The 24,143-nt window shown below is 36.5% G+C and overlaps 1 long non-coding RNA gene across 1 annotated transcript; it reads right to left on the reverse strand.

The window, feature by feature from the left end:
* Window positions 1-11,824: 11,824 nt before the first annotated feature.
* LOC131874810 (uncharacterized) lies at window positions 11,825-12,228 on the reverse strand. Its single transcript, XR_009372170.1, has 3 exons — window positions 12,208-12,228; window positions 12,025-12,102; window positions 11,825-11,893 (listed from the first exon to the last, which is right to left on the reverse strand). It is a non-coding gene; the product is annotated as an uncharacterized LOC131874810 (long non-coding RNA).
* Between the last annotated feature and the right edge of the window lie 11,915 nt (window positions 12,229-24,143).

The raw sequence follows: 24,143 nt of genomic DNA on the forward strand, positions 1-24,143 counted from the left end.
ATTAGCAACATTGTCTGCAATGAATGGCTTCACAAATCCATCAAAGAGTTCGATCGCACATTCCCCAGAATCAATGACATCAACCAGGGGCATAAGGACTGCCTGCAGCACAGCTGCATCACACCAGTGTCTCTCAAAATTGAGAGTGATGCCCATTAGCCCTTAGATAACATCATAAACGTGATCTTCGATGATAAACAGGTTTCTTAGTTGTGTTCCCAGTGCATGTTCACAATGACACAACTAACCTCACCGAAATGAGCCATCCGCCACAACCTTACCACTGTGTACACCACACTAAAAATAGCACATTCAACCGCTGGGTTACATATCTTCTAGAGAGCACTTATAGAAAGATGCAAATTATAGATCTCAATCATTACAACTTCGCTAATATCTACTACAATCTAACTCTGAACTGAAGCACTCCCGAAGTGATGGGGTGTCCCAAACTATAGACAGTACTTTCCAAGGGGTAGGGCAAGACTTTTCCATGTGATGAACCTTTCTACCGCCAAATTTTAGATATCAATATTAGAACAGAGACTCCATCGATCCCAATAATTAGAGTCGTATGACTCTTTAAACTTCCGAGGCATATATCGGTGTCACCTACAACCCAAGATTGGGTGCTAATCCATATAAAGCTAGTTTATTACCCGACACCTTGGCATGGGGATTCATGGAAGTCCTTCAAGCATTGTCTTTTAATATCCTCCACAGCTGAGACTCGACTGAAAGAGACAGGATCATCATTATGTCCAACCCCAAGATTCGCCAGGTAGTTCGCCAATTGATTGCCTTCTCTATAAACATGCACAATTTCGTAGCAATCGATTGATTTAAGGTGGTCGTTTATTAGTGGCAACGATTTACTTAGTTTCCAGTTATGAAAACTTGACTTAGTAATCCCATTTATAATAATTTGTGAATCTCCTTCGATAATGATTCAAGAGATCCCATGCAGAATACAGAGGCATAATCCTGCCTCTAGTGCTCAGATCTCAGCTTCGTTGTTTGTGGCAACTCCAATGCCACCAAACAAACCATATATAATATTATCATGTTCAGCTCAGATCATGGTGCCAATACCGGACTCCCAAGGTTCCCCTTACTAGCACCGTCAAAATTGAGTTTTTCCATTAAGGCATCCCAGTTATTGTATATTTTAGGGCCTCCTTTTAGTATCTTTCCATTTATCACTTCCTCGATTGCAACTTTTATTTTGTCCACTAGCATTATATTTGATGGTGATGTTTCTTTGAAAATTCTTCTGTTTCTCTCCTTCCAGATGTACCATACAATCATGGATGGACCAATCATCCATAGATCTCTCCATTTTGACTTCTGTCTAATTGGCCAGGAAAGAAGGAAGTCAAAAAGCCTTTCATTTTTAACCGTAGTCCAATTGATCTGGTCAAGGAACCAGTTCCAACAAAATTCTGCCACTGGACAACTGAAGAGTAGATGGTTGGTTGTTTCTTCGTCAACACAACACATAACACAATGACTGGGACCCAAGATGCCAATAATTTTAAGTCTATCACCAGTGAGGATTCTACCATGTAAAGCAATCCACAAAAAATCCCCTACTTTTGGTAGTATTTTATTATTCCAACATAATTTATGCGGCCAGGTGTCACAGGAACCCCTTTGTCTTTGAACTTCGTACCCAAGTTTGGAATTGTACTCCCCAGATTTTGAGGCACACCAAAAAATGTTGTCATCTTCACTAGAGGCCGGTATTTTCCCTTCTTTTGTTGCTTCCCAAAGTTTTTCACATAATGAAGGGTTACCAATATTGATTTTCTTCCATATTTTTAGACCGTTTATGTCCTCGTGGTTTTCCATGTAATTGCATACATGTTGCCCTATGCAGTTCTCAATCATATTTATCCACTCCTTATCTTCAAATGATTCAGAGAGAGATGGAAACCCGTCCCATGAGTCTCTCCAAAACAATGTTGTTCTACCATTACCAATTTGCCATGAATTATGCTCTATGATAATGTGTCTGCTATCCCATAATAAATTCCCCGTAGCCGAGCCCCTTTTTGAATTGGCCACTGGGTAAGTGCACAAAGATGGTGGTCAAAAAGGGGGGTATAAGTGGACACTTTTTTTCTGAAATCAGATGAACCTGAACTTGGAGGCAAAATTTGAAAGTTATCCACTCAAGATATGAAGATAATCAAAGAACAAATATTGTAGTACTCTGAATCTAGTTTCCAAACTACTAAACTTTTTCAAAATTAGATAAGATTAAGGGGGTCAAATCCTTCGCGCACGAAAAAATGACCCTATTTTTTTTCTTCTAAAAAACATAACATAGTGTTTGACGTGTGCATCAAAAAATTCATAGTTAGATTTAGTATTTTGACAAATCCTTTGACAGAAAGATAGTTAAGAGTGAGCACTAGAAGATGTGTATTTTTTTGTAATTTTTTGTTGAGTATTTTTTTTGTATGATTTTTCCAATCAAGCACATCCTGAAAATTCGGTACCTGTTCGTGCGCGAAGCATAAGTTGCACTAAACAAATCGAAAATACATTTTTTTTTAAAAATTGTAAAGAATCAAGTGCACTACAATAATATATAATTTTTTTTAAATTTTGATACGTATATCAAAAGTTATTCAAAAAATGGTGCACCTATGTCTGTGAGAACTATGGAGACACTAGTAAAAGAAATTCAATAATAATATGTTATTGTTGTTCAAATTGAAAACAAATTATATGGTTAGAAAGCTTAGAAGATGGGTGAAAATATGGTGGCAATTTTAGAAATACCCACTTTATGAAGTCTAAACCTGATGATGACAAAGTCGATAAACTAAGTTGATAGAATAAAACACGTCAAAAATGAGAGAAATAGAGGGAAATCAAACTTCTAATCGGTACCTTTGTCATGCAGGCTTATTTCCAAGCCTAAACAGTCAAAAGCACGTATGGGGTACTTATCGTTTAAAAAGTGCGTACGAGGTACGTATAGTGTAAGTAGCGCGTACACGCTTGTTTCCCTATAAACAACGCGTACGCACTATCTTTACTATAAACAGCGTGTACGTGCTATCTTTACTATAAATAGCGCGTACGCGCTATCTTTACTATAAACAGCACGTACGCGCTATTGTATAATATGTGTATATACATACCCATGAAAGAAATCAAGTGTGTAATTTAATAGATCATTTTATTAGCCCACTATATGACCCCTTAGGTGTCATTAGAGGTCGTCTTGTTTCCTAAGAGGTCATATGGTATCCTGTGATCCCTTAAGACCCCTCCTCTTTCCCTCCCCTCTACTCCCCCCCTCTCCCTCTCTCTCTCTCCCTGTCCCTCCCTCTACCTCTCTCCCTCTCTCTACCTTCCCCTCTCTCTCTCTCTCTCCCTTCCTCCATACCCCTTCTTCTCTCCCACCCCCCTCTTCTCTCTCCCTCTCCCTCCCTCTCCCTCTCTCCCTCTCTCTACCTTCCCTCCCCCATCTCCCTCTCTCCCTCTCTCTCCCTCTCTCTCTACCTGTAATATGTTTTTCAGAAGAAAACAACAAGTAGGAAGAGAAAGAGGGAGAGTAACACAGATGATGTCCTGTAGAATGATAGTGGTGGGAATGCGAGAGTTCCCATGTTGTTAGACAACGCCTATCACCTAAAGAAATTAAAGTTTGTTGTATGCATGGCAATGGTAGTATATGATGATCATCACTTGTCAAACAGTTTGGAACGGTACATACCCATGAAAGAAATCAAGTGTGTAATTCCTATAGTCACAATCGAGATCAGCCTTATAACCTTGCAAATTTAATAGCATCATATGTTTTAGAACTTAGGTAGTACTCTTAGGGTTAGGTCAAGCTCTTACACTTTCTTTTTAGTTGTAAAGCATAAAAATCAAACCCTAGTTGCTCTCCCCTCTTCCAACTCCAAAGAGAGAGAAGGGAGGTCCCTAGGGTTGATGGTTTTCACTTGGGGGAGACTTTACATTCAAAAGAGGGGTTGAAACCCACAAGATCCAATCCCACACAATGCAAGATTGGATTCTGAATGAGTTTCAAGGGTTAAGACAGCAAGGCTACCCTCTTTTGTAAAGAATGTAGATAGAAAGATTAAGCTAGGAATGCATGAAAAGTGAGAAAGATTCACTTATAAACTAAGATAGGAATATAGGATGAAGCTGCGGACCTGGAATTAGTAGTAAAATGTCGAGACGACGTTGTCCTACAAATTTGAGCGAAAGTTGACAGGATGATGGCGCCCGGAGTGCACACGGTCCTTCGAAAAATCTGCGAAACGAAGGGGGATTTGTTCATCTCTGCACAAGGATTCCAAATCTTCAATTTCAGCTGCGTAACTGCAACCTACACACAGAAAAGCGAAGACGATTGGGGGGTTAGGGATTAGGGGTTTGCCCTTAGGTCAAACCCCGGTTTTGGAATTAACCAAGAAATGAGAAATGCTGTAAATGTAAATGATTGTAATGTAAAACAAGTACTAGTACCTTGTTGTAAGAATGTTTGTATTCTTACATGCGAAGGTGTAGATGTTGTTGTATGTTGTATGTTGTATGTAGTATGTTGTATGTGATCTCCTCTTCAATGGTTGAATCCTTGTCTTGAATGCAACACTTAGCCTTGAATGGAGACTTAGAATGATCAATTGCTTGAAGGAATGCTTGAATGTTTGAATGTTTTCCTAGCGCTTGCGCCTCTTGTACACATATGTCCTTCCTCTTCAAAATGGGAGACGAAATGTAGTTTATATACTTGCCAATTAGGGTTGATAGACTGATTTTTCCGACCTTAGGCCGACCAGGAAACAATATTTCCCGAATTGCAAACAAAAGACCCGAAGCCCCAAAAGAGACTGGGCCCAAAATAGGGCCAGGGACCAGGGCGCTGGGCGCCATGGTCCTGGGGGACCAGGGCATTGGGTGCCCTAGTCCTGAAGGACCAGGGCACTGGGCGCCATGGTCCCACCTCTAGGGACAACATGGTGCAAGGAGGATCAGGCCAGGGTGCTGAAAAAATGCAGTTTTTGGTGTCGTGGACAAGTTTCGGGGTCTCCATTCAGGTTCAGTGTTGCATCGCCATCGTGAAGACCGAAATGCAGTTGAAATTGCAAGTGTCACAATTTTAGGACGCTACATTAGTGAAGCCTCGTTGTTTGTTCGCTTGGAGTCTCGTTGTATGGTGTTCTATTCATAGCTTTAAATTTAATATATCATTTTATTAGCCCACCATATGATCCCTTAGGTGTCATTAGAGGTCGTATTGTTTCCTAAGAGGTCATATGGTATCCTGTGATCCCTTAAGACCCATCCTCTTTCCCTCCCCACTACTCTCCCCCCCCCCTCTCTCTCTCTCTCTCTCTCTCTCTCTCTCTCCCTCTCTACTTTCCCTCCCCCTCTTCTCTCCCTCTCTCCCTCCCTCTACCTCTCCCTTCCCCCCATGTTCTCTCCCTCTCTCCATCTCTCTCCCTCTCCCCTCTCCTCTCCCTCTCTCTCCCTCTCCCCTCTCCTCTCCCTCTCTCACCCCCCCTCTCTCTCTCTCTCTCTCTCTCCTTCCCTCGCTCCCTCTCTCTACCTTCCCTCCCCCCTCTCCTCTCCCTCTCTCCCTCCCTCTACCTCTCCCTTCCCCCCATGTTCTCTCCTTTTCTTCATCTCTCTCCCTCTCCCCTCTCCTCTCCCTCTCTCCCTCTCTCCCTCTCCCCTCTCCTCTCCCTCTCTCTCCCTCTCCCACCCCCCTCTTCTCTCTCTCTCTCTCTCTCTCTCTCCCTCTCTCCCTCTCTCTCTCTCTCTCCCTCTCCTCTCTCTCCCTTCCCCCCTCTTCTCTCCCTCTCTCCCTCTCCATTCCTCCATACCCCTTCTTCTCTCCCACCCCCCTGAGTGCGTACGAGGTACTGAAACTATTATTTCCCTGCCCTGCCATAACTTTTTTAAGGCTTAGTAGCACGTACGCGGTACTTATTACTCATAAGCACGTACGGGGCACTATTCCCATTATTCGTTACCCTGCGATAACATTTTTAGGTTTACTAGTGCGTACACGCTACTTATCAGCCCAGAATGGGAAAAAAGAATACCGTTGGGTTTGTCAACATTTTATGGTCTAACAACGCATACACAGTTATCAATGTAGCAGGTACACAGTTTATAGACATAGTTTTAGTTGCCCAAGAGCCTCAACGACCTCAAAAGAAGTTTTTGAGGTTGTTGAAGGCCCCACTAGAACTGTGTCTGCACTTCTATCACTGTTGTATACATAAAAGTAAGTGAATTTTTTGTTTTTGCATGATTTCAAATGATTGAATTGTTGTTTTTATTAGTTTTTTGTTTTTGCATGGTTTCAAATGATTGAATTGTGATTGTTTAATAGTTTGATTCCAAAAAATAGTGATAAGATGCATATTTATGGTTATTTATTTATTTTTGAACTTTTCTTTATATATATATATGTAATATGATTCTATTTAGGTCAACCGATCTCAACCATGGGAAATAACAAGCGAGGAATGATGGAACAATGAGAGGCTCAAAAGGAAAGACAAAGGCAACGCATGAAGAAATTATGTGGCATAAGAACAATGGGAGAAGAAGGTATTTCAACCTCAACATCTCAATTCGATTTACCAAATGAATATAATGCACCTAATGCAATTGAAGAAGAAAATTTGATAATTTACCATTTGAACCTAATGCAATTGAAGAAGAAACATTTGATAATTTACAGTTTGAACCTAATGCAATTGAAGAAGAAACATTTGATAATTTACAGTTTGGACCTAAAGCAATTGAAGAAGAAACATTTGATAATCTACCATTTGAACCTAATGTAATTGAAGAAGACACCGCATTGAATAATCAATTAAATGATGAACATATTACACCTTCTCTACTTGATGAATTGAATGTACATAATGCACTGATGTTAACACCTCCTAGAATCATTCATAGGAAACCAAAGTATCTAATTGACATTGATGAGAATATATTGAAGCAATGCCCAATAAAATGAATGAACGAAGTTGTAGGAGAATGGTTAAAAGAATATGGCAAAACTATTTTAAAAACTTAAATCAAAACACAATATGTCAATTAATTGTTCAAATGATTAAAAAATTAAATTTTAGAGAGACAATGAAAATTCTAGGCCTAAGATCATTTGAAAGTAACAGTGAAAGAACTATTGTCAGAAATCTATTTGATGCATATCAATCTATTGGTTCAAAATCATGTAGTAAAGATTCTAATGCTACTCGATGTGTCATTACATCAACCATAATGAGCAAGAAAATAAAAAAAGATCATTTGGTAAGCAAAACAAGTAAGTCATTAAACGTTAGTTGAACAACATTAAGTAAAGCATTAAAGAGGCGAGAACAAATAGAGGAACCTAACAATAATTCTCTTTGGGCATTCTCAGGTAGACTACCATGCAAAGACAAGGTTGTTGTATATGCACTAAAAACATTAATTGAAATTTTTTGGCATGACAACACAAGAGTATCGCCCAACCAAAGAGATGTTGTTAGAAGGCGAATTGGGTCTAAAAATCATGAGCCACATGCAAAACACTATTTGGATATGACTCAAACTAAATTTTATAAAAGATTCCTTCAAAAGTTTCCTCAAATAAAAATTTCTCAAAGATTTTTTGAAATGGCAAAACCTTTTTATATTAAGATTAATCATGTACGCACCACGTGTTGTTGTAGGATGCATATTGAATTTTCCATGCATTATGATATTTTTCATCATATTTGTTCTACTTTGCACACTAACATGTTTTGCAGGAATGTAGTATACAAGCACCTCCTAAGTTGGCAAGAGAATTTATTTCAAGTGTGTTATGTAATAGACATGATGGTTGCATTTATTATAAGATGCCTTCTTTGGAAGGTTCTTGTGCTATATGTGGTGGTTTGCAACTTCTACCAAGATGCATACATTTGGAGAGCACACATGAAATTGGTATGAAACTAGTTTCTTTCAGAAAATACAAGACAATCACATATGGAGTTAAAGATGGACAAACTTTGAAGAGATGTGAGCTAGTGAAAAATGATATATGTGTAGCTCAATTTATGAAAATGTTTCAAGAGAAACTAGTTTATGAGTACATAATGCATACACATAGAGCTCGATGGTTAGATGAGCAATTCAAGTTGTGTAAGGACACATTTCCTCTTGGCACCATTGTCTCTATCGTTGATTTCGCTGAAAATTATACACTACAACCTCAAAATGAAGTGCAATCCATGTATTATCACTCTACACAAGTTTCTATTTTTGTACACATAGAATTTATGCATGCAGATGATAGCACAGAGGAGGATAGAAAGGTTTTAAGAGAGTATCACTTCTATATAAGTGATGATCGTACTCATTCATCGAAGTTTGTACAAGGATGCTTTAAAGTTTTCTATGATAGTTTAAGGGAAAGGAACATATGATACAACCGACACTTAATATGGTCAGATAATTGCACCGCACAATTCAAGAATGCAAGGATGTTTTATTGGTTGACAAGGATGCATGTGACAAGCGGTGTACAACATTTTTGGAATTTCACTGAGGCTAGACATGGTAAGGGAGAGCACGATGGTGCAAGAGCATTGTTCTATATTCATTTTTTGTATATATAAATGCCCATGAGCTGATTTTTACATGTTTAGGGGCATAATTTTGTATATTTAAGTGGAAATGAGATGATTTGTACATATGTACATGCCAAATTTTGTATATTAAAATGGCGATGAGCTGAATAGCACATATTGTAATGCCAAATTTTGTATAAAAGCCCATGAGATGATTTGTATATAAAAATGGCGATGAGCTGAATTGCATATATTGTAATGCCAAATTTTGTATAAAATCCCATGAGATGATTTGTAGGACAATTTTTTGTATAACCAAATAGCTAAGAGCTGATTTGACCATATTTAGAGGCAAATTTTTGAATAATATGTGACAATGTTTTGTGACTATTTTGTGTGTCAATGTTTTGTGACTATGTTTTGAGTATATGTGATGTGTCCCTAGTCAATCACGAGCATTCTTGATTCTTGTATAATCATGGATAATTATTTGAGTCATTATCGGGTCATAGGGGTCATATATTGAGACTAGATACAATTTGTGCAAAAATTGTCATTGTTGTCAAAAAAATTGTCAACAAAGTTGTCAAGCAACTTCTACATTGCGGCGGTAGGGTATGACTCTCGATGTTATGGTTCTTTGGGATGCACGATAGGGCCATGCCTAGCGTAAACATGCCCACCCGGATGCGCTCACGACATTAGTTTGTGCACACAAGGAACAAAATCAATTCTAGTCAATCTTGCAACTTTTCCTTGCAAGCAACTGATGGTTTTTTGAGCAGGTGAAAAAATGCTACTAATTGAAAATGGCTCTGAGTCATCGAAAACCAAGATAGGCCATTTTAGAGGAGCCTCACGTGACCCCATGGGATCAAACAGATCAACCGTATGTATCGTGGATTGGAAGAAACAGTCCGTCAAATTTTGATAATTTTTTGGACTCAGGGCACTTGAGAGATCGCATCGGTAGGGTATGACTCTCGATGTTCTGGTGCTTTGGGATGCATGACAGGGCCATGCCTAGCGTAAACATGCCCACCCGGATGCGCTCGCGACGTTGGTTTATGCACACGAGGAACAAAATCAATTCTAGCCAATCTTGCAACTTTTTCCTTGCAAGCAACTGACGATTTTTTGAGCAAGCGAAAAAATGCTACTAATTGAAAATGGCTTCGAGTCGTCAAAAACTGAGATAGGCCATTGTAGAGAAGCCTCATGCAACCCCACGGGATCAAATAGATCGACCATATGTGTCGTGGATTGGAAGAAATAGTTCATCAAATTTTGATAATTTTTTGGACTTAGGGCACTTAAGAGATTGCGCCGGTAGGGTATGACTCTCGATGTTCTGGTGCTTTGGGATGCACGATAGGGCCATGCCTAGCGTAACAAATTCCCACTTGGACATGCTCGCAGTGTCGGTTTGTGCACACGAGGAACAAAATCAAGTCTAGCCAATCTTGCAACTTTTCCTTGCAAGCAACTGACGGTTTTTTGAGCAGGCAAAAAAATGCTACTATTTGAAAATGGCTCTGAGTTGTCGAAAACCGAGATAGGCCATTGTAGAGGAGCCTCATGCGACCCCATAGGATCAAACAGATCGACCGTATGTGTCGTGGATTAGAAGAAACAGTCCGTCACATTTTGACAATTTTTTGGACTCAGGGCACTTGAGAGATCACATCGGTAGGGTATGACTCGACGTTTTGGTTCTTTGGGATGCACGACAGGGCCATGCCGAGCATAAACATGCCCACCCAGATGCGCTCACGACATCGGTTTGTGGACATGAGGAACAAAATTTGACCATTGCGAGTGTGAGGGTGCTCTCACACCAAACACATTGTTGTTTATATTCATGTTGTTGATTTTTGTTGTTTATATTCATATTGTTAATTACATATGCAAATATTCATTTAAATTTATAAAAGGGCAGCACCAAATACAACGAATACACAATAATGAACTAAATACAAGGAATTTTGTAGGGTTAATTCAACATTTTAGAAATTTTATCAAATCATATTCCATGATTGCAATGCTTTATATCATATATTTTTGTTGTTTATATTCATATTGTTGATTACATATGCAAATATTTATTTAAATTTATAAAAGGACAACCACAAAATATAATGAATACAAAATAATGAACTCATTACACATTTATTGGATCGAATATCGATATTTATATATATAAAAAAGGTATGTTTGCCAAGTCAATACAAGTATTACAAAAATGTGGCATATGCCATGTCCAAATCAATATACAATAAAAATGTAGAATATATCTACACGTATTGGTCATTCTATGACCAAAACTAACACTATATAATCCTAAACTTGTGGTGGATCATCAAAATCAAGCCTCTTCGGTGTAGTACGCGGCTCTGTAGATGGCTACAAAACCACAATTCAAAAGCCAAGTTAGAATTCTTTTGTAGAAAATAGTTCACAATTAACAACATAACTATGCATTTAACTTTAATTCCTTTGCAATTGAAATTTAGATTACCTCATTAGCTGATCCGAGAGCTAATGTCTTCGTTCTCCTCTCCTTGTCACTCTTAGGAGTTTTCTTAAAGACATACTTAAATTGATCCACATTATGGTCGTATCGCGAAGGAGTCTATTGTAGATTAAATGTACAATTAATACAATGTACTAACATAAATATATCAAAAACACTTAAAAGCTATAATATAGAGAACAATGACGCACCTGTGCCTGAGATGCTTCTCCAATGGACTAAGGATGGCTCACCATCGATGTAGAAACTGTCGCTATTACCTATACAAAAAATGTACAAAGATTAAATACAATTAATATAATGATAAGCATTGAAGGTTGAAAACAATTAATTTTACATATCAAACAAAAGTGTACCGGATCCTGAGATGCTTCTCTAGTGCAAGGAGGAGGGTTCACCATTGACGAAATAGGTATGGATATTTCCTATATGAAAAAATTATAAGATTATAATATATCACAAGTTTACATGTACACGTGCATATAATCATGAAATCAAGAAAATAAAGTAGAGATACATACCTCCGCCCTCTCTTGATCTGCGGGCGAATCAGGTGCATTCAACATATCCACAAAGCTCAATGGCCACTATACATGTAAAATAGATGAAAAACACTAATCAATCTACAAACCCCAACTAATACTTGATTTCAACATTTTCAAACAATTGTACAACTAAAAATGTGTTCAATTACATTCTTCACACATTTTGGCATCTTCGAGGAATTCTTTTTCTTAGGACGAGCCCTAGATGCAGAGGGGGTACCCTAAAAACACAAAATTAACATGAGATATTAGTACAGATAATAAATTAAACATAATTTTAAAAATCTAAAATGAAATGACTTGCATATTCCATCAAAACAATACATAAAAAGAGTTGTACAAAATATGATACCGTATAGCCTTGTAGGCCAAAATCGATCGCTGAGAGTGTGATGTCATCAATCTGGGACATTTCGTCCCCTGTCAACACCTACAAACCAGAAATTAGACCAAACATTAAAGATAGTTAGTATATCTTGTATTTTTTTGAATTCAAAGTGTACTATTCTATTTTAACATGTTACAAAATTTATACCTCAGGCATCGAAGTTGCAGCTATGGTAACTGGGGGAGGTGTATGGGATACCGTTGCTACATCCTGAAATGAATATTATTTGTCTCAATTTAAATCGATGTATAAATGAAAATTCATTTATGTAATTATAAATTTAAAGTGACTGATAAATAAAATGTTATGAATTCAAATCAACACACCCGTGTCTGTGGCTCATGGGCAAACACCATGTCCATCAACTCATCTATCAGCGCGACATCCTCAACTGTGTGAGCCTGACATCTACAACCACAAATCATGCACAAATGATATGAGTATCCATCTGCACCAGCTGCATCATCTATCCCCGAGCATATCCTTGAGAAAATGACACACATATGCTTGATGGGCTCTCTGTCGCCCTCTAATGGCTCATCATCCAATACAATAGGGTGTGCTAATGATGTCCCATGTTGGATGATGGCACCACTCAATGATGTGGCTGCCTGAAGAGTCTATAGCTCCATCGACTCTTTCAGCTCTAATGGGATAGCCTGATGCACCTTGGGTTTGGGTGCTAGGGGGCGATGACTCTCTGCGGCTAATCGCCTACGGGCTCTAGGTCTATCTTGGGTAGAGCCACCACCTCTACCATGAAACTCTCTCATGTCAAAATAGTTTGGCCGCACATTGAGCACAAACTCACAATATATTTTTCTCAAAAAATATAATGGCACCTCATAATTATTACAAGGTGGATCATCAAAGACCATCCACCACCTCTGCCAAAAAAGATTCTTCATCTGCACATTGGTACACCAATGTATGGGAAACTTGTTTGCATTAAGAGGTAATGACTGACCAGTTTTGGGATCAACAAAAAGGGCACATATTTGTTGTTTAGAATTTTTTCTTTTTTTACTCCATCGTATGATAGCCCATTGGCATAGAATTGATGACACCTATCCCTAAAGATTCCCCATTTGGTAATTTCTGTGGAAACAACTATGGCACCACTAGCTAATGTTTCTAGGCTAGTGGCGAGGGATTGATGATGGTCAAGTTTAGAAGTTTTCAATTTTATAATGAATCTATTGATTTTAGATGTATTTTGTCCTAACTGATTAATTAATTCTTCTCGTGTTTTGGTTGTGTGGTCAAAAGGAGGAATTGGGGGTTGTTCTTGTGTGTTTTCAGGAGGTGCATTTGGTTGTTCTTGTGGGTTTTTAGGAGGTGCATTTGGTTGCTCTTGTTTTGGATTAGAAGAATTTGATTTTTGAAACAAAAAATGAAAAAACCTAATCAAAATTAATGAAATTAAATTCAAAATGTAAAACAAATTCATAAACTGGAAAGAAAGACAAAAATAAACAATAACTAACCTTGATCCATAGCCTGGAGGACAAATTTAGCACCCCATTCACGGTTTAGGTTAGAAAATGGGAAAAAATGAAGTAAAAAACGTGATTTACAGGTAAATGAGACCCAGTTTTTTTTTTAAAACTTTTTTTACTAGGCACCGCGTACGTGGTATTATTTGGATTATTAGTGCGTATGCACTCAGTTTCCTATAAGCAACGCGTACGTGCTAATTTTCCTTGGCGTAGCGCATACACGCTCATTTTCCTAAAAGCAGCGCATATGCACTACCTTTTCTAGGCTCGGGAAGAACAAACCTAAGCACGTATGCGGAATTTGAAATTTTAAAACCGCGTACGCGCTGCCTGTTTTTCCAATTTTTTTTGGGTGGTATCCACTTTTCTAACAACCATCTTTATGCACACGCCCCACTGTGAGAATTCGGTTAGGGTCCTCTGAGTCAAGATATTTCTTTTGGAACAATCCGCACCAAAGTTTTTGAGGTTCTTTGCACATCTTCCAGGAGAGCTTAGCACCAAGGGTAGAGTTTTCTAGCTCCATTTTCTTTAAGCCAACTCCCCCATTTTCCTTGATTAGGCATAATGTATCCCAATTGATAAGCATAATTTTTTTGTTATCTTTAGCCCTATCCTAAACAAATTTCTTGAGTAGATTGTTCAAACTTTTTCCTGCAGCGAACGATATTTTGAAATAGGACATATTGTATATTGGAATGGTAGATAAAACTGATTTGATCATGGTAAGTCTACCTTCTTCGGTCAACCACCTATTTTTCCCATTTTCTAATTTAGTTTGGCATGAGTTAATAACATCATCCTAGATTTGGGATTGTCTGTATCCTTTGTTAATACCAATACCTAAGTATTTGATCGAGAGCTCTGCAATTTTTCTATACAAGTGTTGTACAATTCTGCCTTGGGTCATCTTATTAGTATTAAAGAAGAACAACTGAGATTTTTCTTTATTCATAACTTGACCCGAAGCCATTGTGTATTCCTCAAGTGTTCTCTTAATGCCTATAGCTTCTCGAGTGGATGCATCACCAAATATGATGGTATCATCGACAAATTGGGAATGTGTAATTGCCTCAAATTGCTCATGAACTTTGATTCCTTTCCAAATGCCTTCACTATGCCTCTTTTTTATTAGCCTCCCTAAAACTTCTGCCATGAGAACAAAGAGTGAAGGTGATAATGGATCTCCTTGTCGCAAACCATTTGTGGCTCCAAAAAACCCGCTCAAATTACCATTGACAAGAATCGAAAAGTTTATTGTGCTAATGCAAAATTTTATGCATTCAAGCCATTTAACTGGGAAACCAAATCTAGCAAGGACATGCAAAAGAAAATTCCAAATCACCTTATCATAGGCTTTGGCAACATCTAGTTTAATAATCATACCTTTCCATTTTTCTTTATGGAGTGAGTGTATGACTTTCGATACCAAGATGATGCTATCCGTAATTTCCCTACCCGGAGTAAATCCATTCTGATTTTTTAGATACTAGTTTTGGTAGTAACTTCTTCCATCTTTCAGCCATTGCCTTTGATATTATTTTGTAGATGGTGTTGCATAATGATATTGGGTGAAAATCCATCATGGAATCACAATCTTGTTTCTTAGGAATACGATTGATAATGGTGTGGTTGATCTCTTTCACCATCCTATGCTTTTTCTGGAATTCTTCAACCACATTCCAAATATCCTTGCCCATGAAATCCTAATATTTTTGAAAAATCTTTGTCGTTATACCATCTGGTCTAGGTGCCTTATGGGGATGAAGTGAGAATGTGGCACATTTAATTTTCTCCAATGAGTAAGGAGCAAGTAGCATATCACAATTAGAGCAAGTAATTAGGGGGTTAATGACTTCCTCAACTATTGGTATTGAGCTCAAGTTTTCTTCCTCAGCTCTGCCCAATATTTCCACATAGTAATTGAGAGTAATTAGCTCAATATCTATAGTCAAAGTTTTCAAAATCCCATTCCCATCCTTAATCAAGCATATCTTATTATTGATCCTTCTAACCTTAGAAGAAGCATGAAAAAATTTAGTGTTGAGATCCCCCTTAGCTATCCAAAGTTCCCTAGATTTATCTTTCCAATATAGTTCCTCCCTCTTCAAGATTTCCAAATACTGGGCTTTGAGTGTTTTCTCCAATTCGAACTCCACATTGGTCATGCCAAATCGCATTACCCGATTGCCAATTTCTTCTAGTTTTTCCTCAATTCTACTTTTCTCTACAAAAACATTTTTGAATGACACCTTGTTTCAATCTTTAATTTTATTTTTCAGGAACTGAATTCTTTTGACAAATTTAAAGCAAGGGGAGCCAAAGTAGACATTGCCTTCTTGCCACCAACTTTTTAGATTGTCAATGAACTTCTCATCCCTCCACCACATGCTTAAGAATTTGAAGTAGTTCTTATGTCTACGAGTATCCTAAGCAATGGATAAAGATAGTGGTAGATGATCTGATCCAATTTGAGGCACAATTTCAGTTTCTAAAGAGTAGTTGCCACTTATCCACCATTCACCCACCAAGAAACGGTCTAGCCTTTCTGATATATTGGAAAAGTTTAGCCTTCTATTAGTCCAAGTGAATCTACCATTCTTAGGTACGATATTGACCAACTTGCAGTTAGATACAAATTCTCTAAAATCCTCCATCACTTTCGAAGGTTTTTGAAGACCACCCACCTTCTCATCAATGTCCAAAAGAGCATTGAAGTCACCAACAACTATGACCTTGCCTTTTTCCAACAGACTAGCTTGGTTGGAGACCTCATTCTAAACTTTTAGTTTTTCCTCAATCTTAATAGGTCCATAGATGTTAAATAACAGACAGGAGATATTGGATTGCTTGCAGACAATGATGCACACCATCCAGTGATTAAACAAGGCAATGGGATGCACTTCAATTTTGGAGGGGTTCGACATGATTCCCAAGCCTCCATCCGAACCTCTGGCATCTTGAAAAATGCCTTCCCACTTAAAACAATATTTGATGAACTCAACCACCTTTTCCTTACTTAGCTTTGTTTCCTATAGAATATATACTTCTGAATCAAGCTTGGCCAAAGTTCTTTTGACTAGGCATTTTTTATCAGGGGCTAAAAGGCCCTTGACATTCCATGAGGTGAGCCTCATCTTCCCCCAAGGGAGGGCTTACCTCTCTTGGTAGGATTCAAGAATTTCAACATACTTACACTGCCCTTCTCATTCGCCCTCTGCTCCCTAATCGTCTTGTGACTTTTCCTCCCTCTTGTTCCTTTCACTCTTCCAAGGACAATATTTGTTGACTGGCTGATGTATCTTGGATCCACTATATTCAGAACATCACCATCAGTAACTGACTCAGATGTATCTGAATCACACTCCTGCAAAACCTCCTCAACTATGGGGTATTCCATTGGATTCATCATTGTGTCATTATTTGGGATGATGTTACTATCCAATGGGATGTCTTGTGTGGGAATCTCCGTGCTTACATCTTGGTTTGCACCGATGTTGATGGATTTAGGGCCTTCTAAAAGCAAGGTTTCAGGTTCCCAATTTTTCTCTTTTACCTTCGATACCTATTTTGATTTTTTTTTAGGGTGATTAAAGGCCTTTCTTACAAATAGTCTGCATTTGTCGGTGCTGTGAAATTTACTTCCACATCTCGAGAAAGCACTAGTTTCTTTTTCAACTTCTATGTGCTATTTCCATTCACCATCTGTAGTGAGTAACATAATCGAAGAGGGAATTGTCTTCACGACTGCTATTTTGAGTCTAGCATATGTGTATAAATCTCCCTCACCAATATCTTCATCAATTTCCAATAAAGTACCAAGGGATCTTCCAATCATTTCCAAACATGCCTCACTCCAGTATTCTATCAGTAGGTTGTACAATTGGATCCGTACTGGTTTATCATACAACACCAACGATGTAGGGTCAAAGTTCAAAGACCAAGGCTGAATATACAGTGGGTGATCGTCCAAGAACCAGTTTTGAAGGCTAATGAAGTGATCTCTATCTTCTTCTTTGGGAAAAATGACAACAAAGAAGCCCTTGGGTAGGAATTTTATCATTATGTGCTTCCCCTAATGATTCTCTACCCAGGCGCGAATATCTTTTCTTGATAATTTTGGCCCTATAATTTTTGCGATAATCGCATGTCATTCGAAGATCAGTTTTTCACTTCCAGTGTTTTCGGTTAGGTCAATTTCAATACCGCGGGATGAGGCATCCTTTCCTGTATACTAGTAATGATTTAAATTTCCACCGATGTTGTCAATGCTTCCTTCAAACTTTGCCTGCTCATCGCCATGCTCATTTCAATCAACTTCTAGTATTCGCGAATTAACAAGATTTCTTAGACTGACGTCCTCTACATCTCCTTTAAGCTTTTCGCATGTGGTCTTCTGAGTTTCGCTCTCCATTTTTTTTGTACTTCCTACCTATGATTGCTTTGTTATTAATATTAATTATATAAATTTATGTAAACAATATTTATTTTTTTCAATTAAGAATACTATAACTCTTCTAAAATTTAATTTGAGAATGTGATTAGTCAACAAATCATAAATTATACTTAAATAGTTATAAAGAAAATTTAAATATTTACTGTAGCAAAAGAGATGGAAGTGATAACAATTTTTATTTATATTACATTGTATTAATATTTATTATATTATTTTTCATCGATATTCATTGTATTATCTTTTAAACATTATTATTTTGTATTATCTTACATTAATATTTATTAAATGAGATTGACGCTTTAGGTGTATGGCAAGCATTCATCGTCTCGCCTCGTCCCACCCGGAACTAGAGTTTCCCACCCCCCCTACCATTCTATAGGCTAGGTTTATCTAGTAGTGCTTTCCCTTTCACTGATTCCACCTGCTAACTCCCCTCATAATCTAATCTTATATCTTATTTGTATTATAAAAATGTTAATTTTATATTATTAATGTTAAAATTATTAGATTATTATTTTTTATTATTCTAATTACTAATATATTATATTTTTGAATTATTATATTATTATCAATATTAATACTTTAATTATTAGAATATTTTTATTCTAAACATATTATTATTGTTTAATAATAATCTTTATGACTATATTAATAATGTTTTATTACTTTGTAATTGATAACTATTCAAAATATTTTCGCCTAGTTTCAATATTTACTATGTGAGTTTGTTCTTACCATTCTATAGTAGTTACTAGTTACAAAACCAAATAAATCAACAATAACTAAGCTAAATAAATCAACAATAACTAAACCAAATCAATCAACATATATGAGTATTAGGTGAAAGTATATGAGTGTTTAGTAACTCATACAATATCATTGTTTTAAATCTAAATTGAGCAAATACAATTTAATTTTCATCATCTCATTGATAGAATAATAATAACTTTAGAGTAAATTTAATTTTCATCATCTCATTGATAGAATAATAATAACTTTGAGTGTAACAAATAATTCATAAATATAAATATATAGTACTAGCCTAACGACAACTACTAATAATGTACGAACATTACATAAGTGAAACTTTAAAGCTAGGTAGAAAAGATAAATGAATGAAACTCAACAAATGTGTGGCTATGTTATATAGTCATACATAAAATGTATTTCTTAAAGATTAAAAGAAATTTGCAACAATAATATACCATTTCTATATAACTCTCACTAAAAAGAAATAATGTAAAATACTTAAGTATATATCTATCTAATACTCAAGTATTCAAAATCTCCAAGTGCAAAAGAATAACAAAGAGAAAACGAAAGATAACAATAGATGTATCATAAAAATCTCTCTTAAGAAAAAAACTCATCTTCTAATCCAAAAACGCATACACAACTCAATATTATCTGAACATTACAATGCATGTGCAAATTATCTATGCAAGACTTATGCATTCATCAAATCAAAATGATATTCTTCTTAAGTTAACTATCAACTCTTGTAGCTCTAGGTTTGCACTATTATAGAGACATGTGAGCTGCTCGTATTAAGAGGTCCCTTCATACTTGATTTGCATTAAACAATTATCTTCTTTTTTGTAATCAAATGTGATGTTCACATAGCTAAGTATCAATACTTAAACTAGCTACACCCCTGCATGCAGGGTACGGAAAGATAGCCTTGATTACAGGTTGTTTACAGTTTTGGCCCATTTTGCTGACTTGAGGGATGATGGAGTTTGGCAGGTTGCTAATGATCCAGAGCGGTCGAAACACCTCTCCCTAAATAGTAGGGGCCTCCCCGAACTCCATTTCTCCTCTGAGCCCGAGGAACGGAGTGACGCAGTGGAAACAAGTCCAGTAATGCACGGGGTTCCAGCCCTCTCCCTGGACAGAAAACGACGTCTGGGCATCCCGGCATCAAACAACCAACTGGCAGCAGTGGGGCAGAGCTAAGTATCAATACTTAAACTAGCTACACCCCTGCATGCAGGGAACGGAAAGATAGCCATGATTACAGGTTGTTTACAGTTTTGGCCCATTTTGCTGACTTGAGGGATGGTGGAGTTTGGCAGGTTGCTAATGATCCAGGGCGGTCGAAACACCTCTCCCTAAATAGTAGGGGCCTCCCCGAACTCCATTTCTCCTCTGAGCCCGAGGAACGGAGTGACGCAGTGGAAACAAGTCCAGTAATGCACGGGGTTCCAGCCCTCTCCCTGGACAGAAAACGACGTCTGGGCATCCCGGCATCAAACAACCAACTGGCAGCAGTGGGGCAGAGCTAAGTATCAATACTTAAACTAGCTAAATGAATAAAAGACACTAATAAAATTGGCCAGCACACCACAAAAAAAACGAAAAAAAAATAATGAGGTTGAAACCAAGAGAAAATGAAAAAGACTCTTGGAATTAATGAACATGAGCGTGTTTGAGTTCCTTTTAGTAAAGCCAATTAATGAACATGAGCGTGTTTGAGTTCCTTTTAGTAAAGCCAGATACTTGGGTGTAGGGCTTTCGTTTATAGCTTTTATATCTCTGGCTAATGGAGTCACACAGGACTATTTTGAAAGGTAAAGTTGGTTGTTATAACTTTTTATGGTACAATGGCAAGAATGGTCAGTTTTTTTCACTAGGAGGAGTGGTTGATGGTAGATGAATTCATACTTAAGATTGATGTTAGTAGAGTTGAAATGTTTTGCACTTTGTTATAGAAATGCCAATGTATGTTTTTTATATTGAACTTGGTGCTACATTGTTTCAATATGCAAAGTTTTCTATTATCTAGATAAAAAATTTAAAATACAACTTATTTTCTTTATTGGAAGAATTGTATTTTAGTAGTTCCAAGTTTTGTGATTTGTTATTTCAATATGCAAGGTATTTTGATGATTGACAAAAAAATACAACTCTCTCTTTTTGCTACAAGAAGTAATTTTAATTTCTCTACACATTATGTAGACACTAAAAAATGGTCAACACCTACGTCTCCTATTTTTAACATGTTTTCTCATCATGCACTCAGTATTTTCTATTTGCCGATCCTGTCTCATTCTTCTCTCCTTCAATTTAATCATTTCATATCCCATTGATATCATTTTGTACCCATTTCGATCCTATGATATCAATTTGTCCCAAAACCTATCCCAATGATGTCATTTTGTCCCCATTTCGATCCTATATTATCATTTGTCCCAAAACCTAATCCAATGACATCAATTTGATCTCATTTCATGTCCTATGGCATCATTTTGATCCCATTTCATGTCCCATGACATCATTTTGATCCCAATTCCTATCCTTTGACTCATTTTGACTATTTCTTCCCAATTCTTTCCAATTTTGGCGAATTTGATTCAATTTGACTCAATTTGACCAAATCTTTGTCTCTTGACATCAATTTGACTTGATTCCCTCATAGGTTTAATTATTTATTTTATTAATTAATTAAACCTAAAATTCATATTAACACTTCTTGTAAGATAAATAAATATTTATTTGTTTATCTATCAATTAAATAAATTTGTTTTATTTAATTGCCTAACTGAAAAACATGAGGAATAAATTAATAAATTATATTTATTTATTTATCATATTTTTCCTCTTCTCAAGTGGAGGTAATTAATAAATATTATTTATTAATTTATCATATTTATTTTCTTTTCATGTGGAGATTATTAATAAATTTTATTTATTAATTCCTCCATTTATCCTCTTTGTGGAGATAATTAATAAATTTTATTTATTAAATACTTCATATTATCCTCTTTTCTTGATATGCTTGATCTCTCCAAATTTTTCTATTTTAGCTCATCTTCTAAATGGCAACTTTGAGTTGCATTCAATCATGTCCATTCAACTTCCTAAAAATCAAATCGATCTTGGCCATTCAATCAAATCCGAATTTGTATAAAATGAGGCCTCACTATTCATTCAAAGGGACAATTTTTCTAGTATTACCGTTGTTATTCTATCTAAATTATCTTAGATAATCATGATTTCTAGTTTTCTTGCTATCATTCTATCTAAATTATCCTTCCTTTCATTCATATTTGTGCACTTTGCATTTTGAGAGTGACATGTCAACATTAGAGAAGAAAGAAGAAGCAGTGAGGCTTCATCAAAGGAACGCATAAATGATGGTTTGATTTGTGTTTTCATTCATGTTTTGGTTTGATTGTCTTATTGGTTAGATTAAGATTAATTAACATGATTTTATGAGTTGTGATTTGCTTTCATCATGTTTATAGTTGAACTTGATTTCCTATTTGATATTCTAGTGAACCCAACGCGAATCTCTCATCAAAATCTGATGATCTTGTGAGTTTTTAGTTGCATGCAGGTGTCAAAGGGCAGATTTTTCATCTTTTGTGCATCTAAAAGCTAGAGGTCTACATAATTGCAACCCAAAACTATACAATTCAGCTTCCTTTTTGTGCAATTGAGCCTTCTTTCTATGCATTTGAGCCTTCTTTCTATGCAATTTAGCCTTCTTTCTGCACAATTGGGCCTTCTTTTTGTGGAATTGGGCCTTCTTTATGTTCAATCGAGCCTTCTTTCTATGCATCCGAGCCTTCTTTTCGTGCAAATGGGCCTTCTTTCTATGCAATTGATCCTACTTGAGTTTTCCATCCTCGTTCACATGTAAGGTTTTGAAGATTTATTGTTTTGCTTATAATTTTTTCATTTGATTTGGATGTTTAATGATCAAATTTATTGATTGAATTGACTAAAATGGGCTACAATATTCACATAGACTAAGTAGGGGATCAATTGATAACAACCATCTTTTCATTTTATTTTGAAAGATTAAAATGAACTACAATCTTCACATAGCCTAATTGGGAGATCAATCAACTACAATTGTTCATTTCAGTTTGAAGGGTTAAAATTAATCATACACATAAGCTTAACTAGGGGGTTGAAAGAATTGCAAATCAATCATATAAGCTTAATTAGAAGGTGAATGGACTACAAATTTCATCTCGCTTAATTAGGATCACAATCAACCACAAATTGCACATTTCATTTTGCAAATAGGATCTCAAGGGGAGATATTAATCTAGGTAAAGTTTTAGATTATGAGTCAAACTGGTTCTTCTGCTTCAGAATGTAATCTCAATAATTCAATCGAATTTGGGTTTCCAAGACAAACATAAGGATATAATTTCAGAATTGAAAACTTGCTTGGAAATCAAAAACAAGCTTTACAAAATACATGCAAATGAGTTTCATCCTAGAAGAAGAGGAAGAAAGAGCATAGTGCCAAGAAGATGCTCTTCGGAGGATGTTTATCCTACAATGAAATCAAGCTCCTCAACCAGCTCCAACACATTCTCGACAAAATTAAAATCCTATTTTTAATCAATTGGAGTACTTATATGTCTTATTTAGGGTTCTATTTCATTATTTAACTAATTTATTTCTTTGTTGTGTAGTTGGAGCCTTGAGCTACACAATTAAGCCTCTATCGTGTGAAATGGAGCCTCTAATATGTGCAGTTGAACCTCTATTCTACACAATTGATTGGTAAGGGTTGATTTCTATTTTGGTTTTTCAATTAGTGTTGGAAGTTTGTGATTTAGTTTAGCATAGAGATTTACCTATTGCCGATCATTTGTGTAACAATTTGGCGATCATGGGATGAAGATTGAATGAAACAAACTACTAATGAGTTTGGTGCAGGATGCTTGACAAAGATTCATAACTCTAAACAATTGTGTATTTATTTTTTATAGATTAGAACACATTTCATCTTCATAATGGAATGAACATGTTTTTTTTTTGTGTCTTGTGCGCTTGCACTGTGTAGGGTGGACCCACAATTGCACTGAGTATCCTCTCCCCTTGCCTTCAAGATATTGGGTGTAAGAGAAAAATGTTTATGACACTCGATTTTTCTTTTTTTAGTGAAATATATTTGGGGATTTCATCACCTCATAGTGTATTTCAAAAATTGAAGCACCTTTAAGGATTTCATCACCTCATAGTAGGCTTTGAGCGACATTTCTCTTTGGGCCATTATATAAAAATCTTTTGCCAAAAGGTCCATACAGCCGAAGTGAAATCTAAATTCAAGTCTTCTGATAAGGGTTGTAAGAGCTTTAAGTAGCTTGCTTTACAAATCCTTT

Source organism: Cryptomeria japonica, chromosome 4 (assembly GCF_030272615.1).
Source record: "Cryptomeria japonica chromosome 4, Sugi_1.0, whole genome shotgun sequence".
In the NCBI taxonomy this organism is placed as follows: Eukaryota; Viridiplantae; Streptophyta; class Pinopsida; order Cupressales; family Cupressaceae; genus Cryptomeria; species Cryptomeria japonica.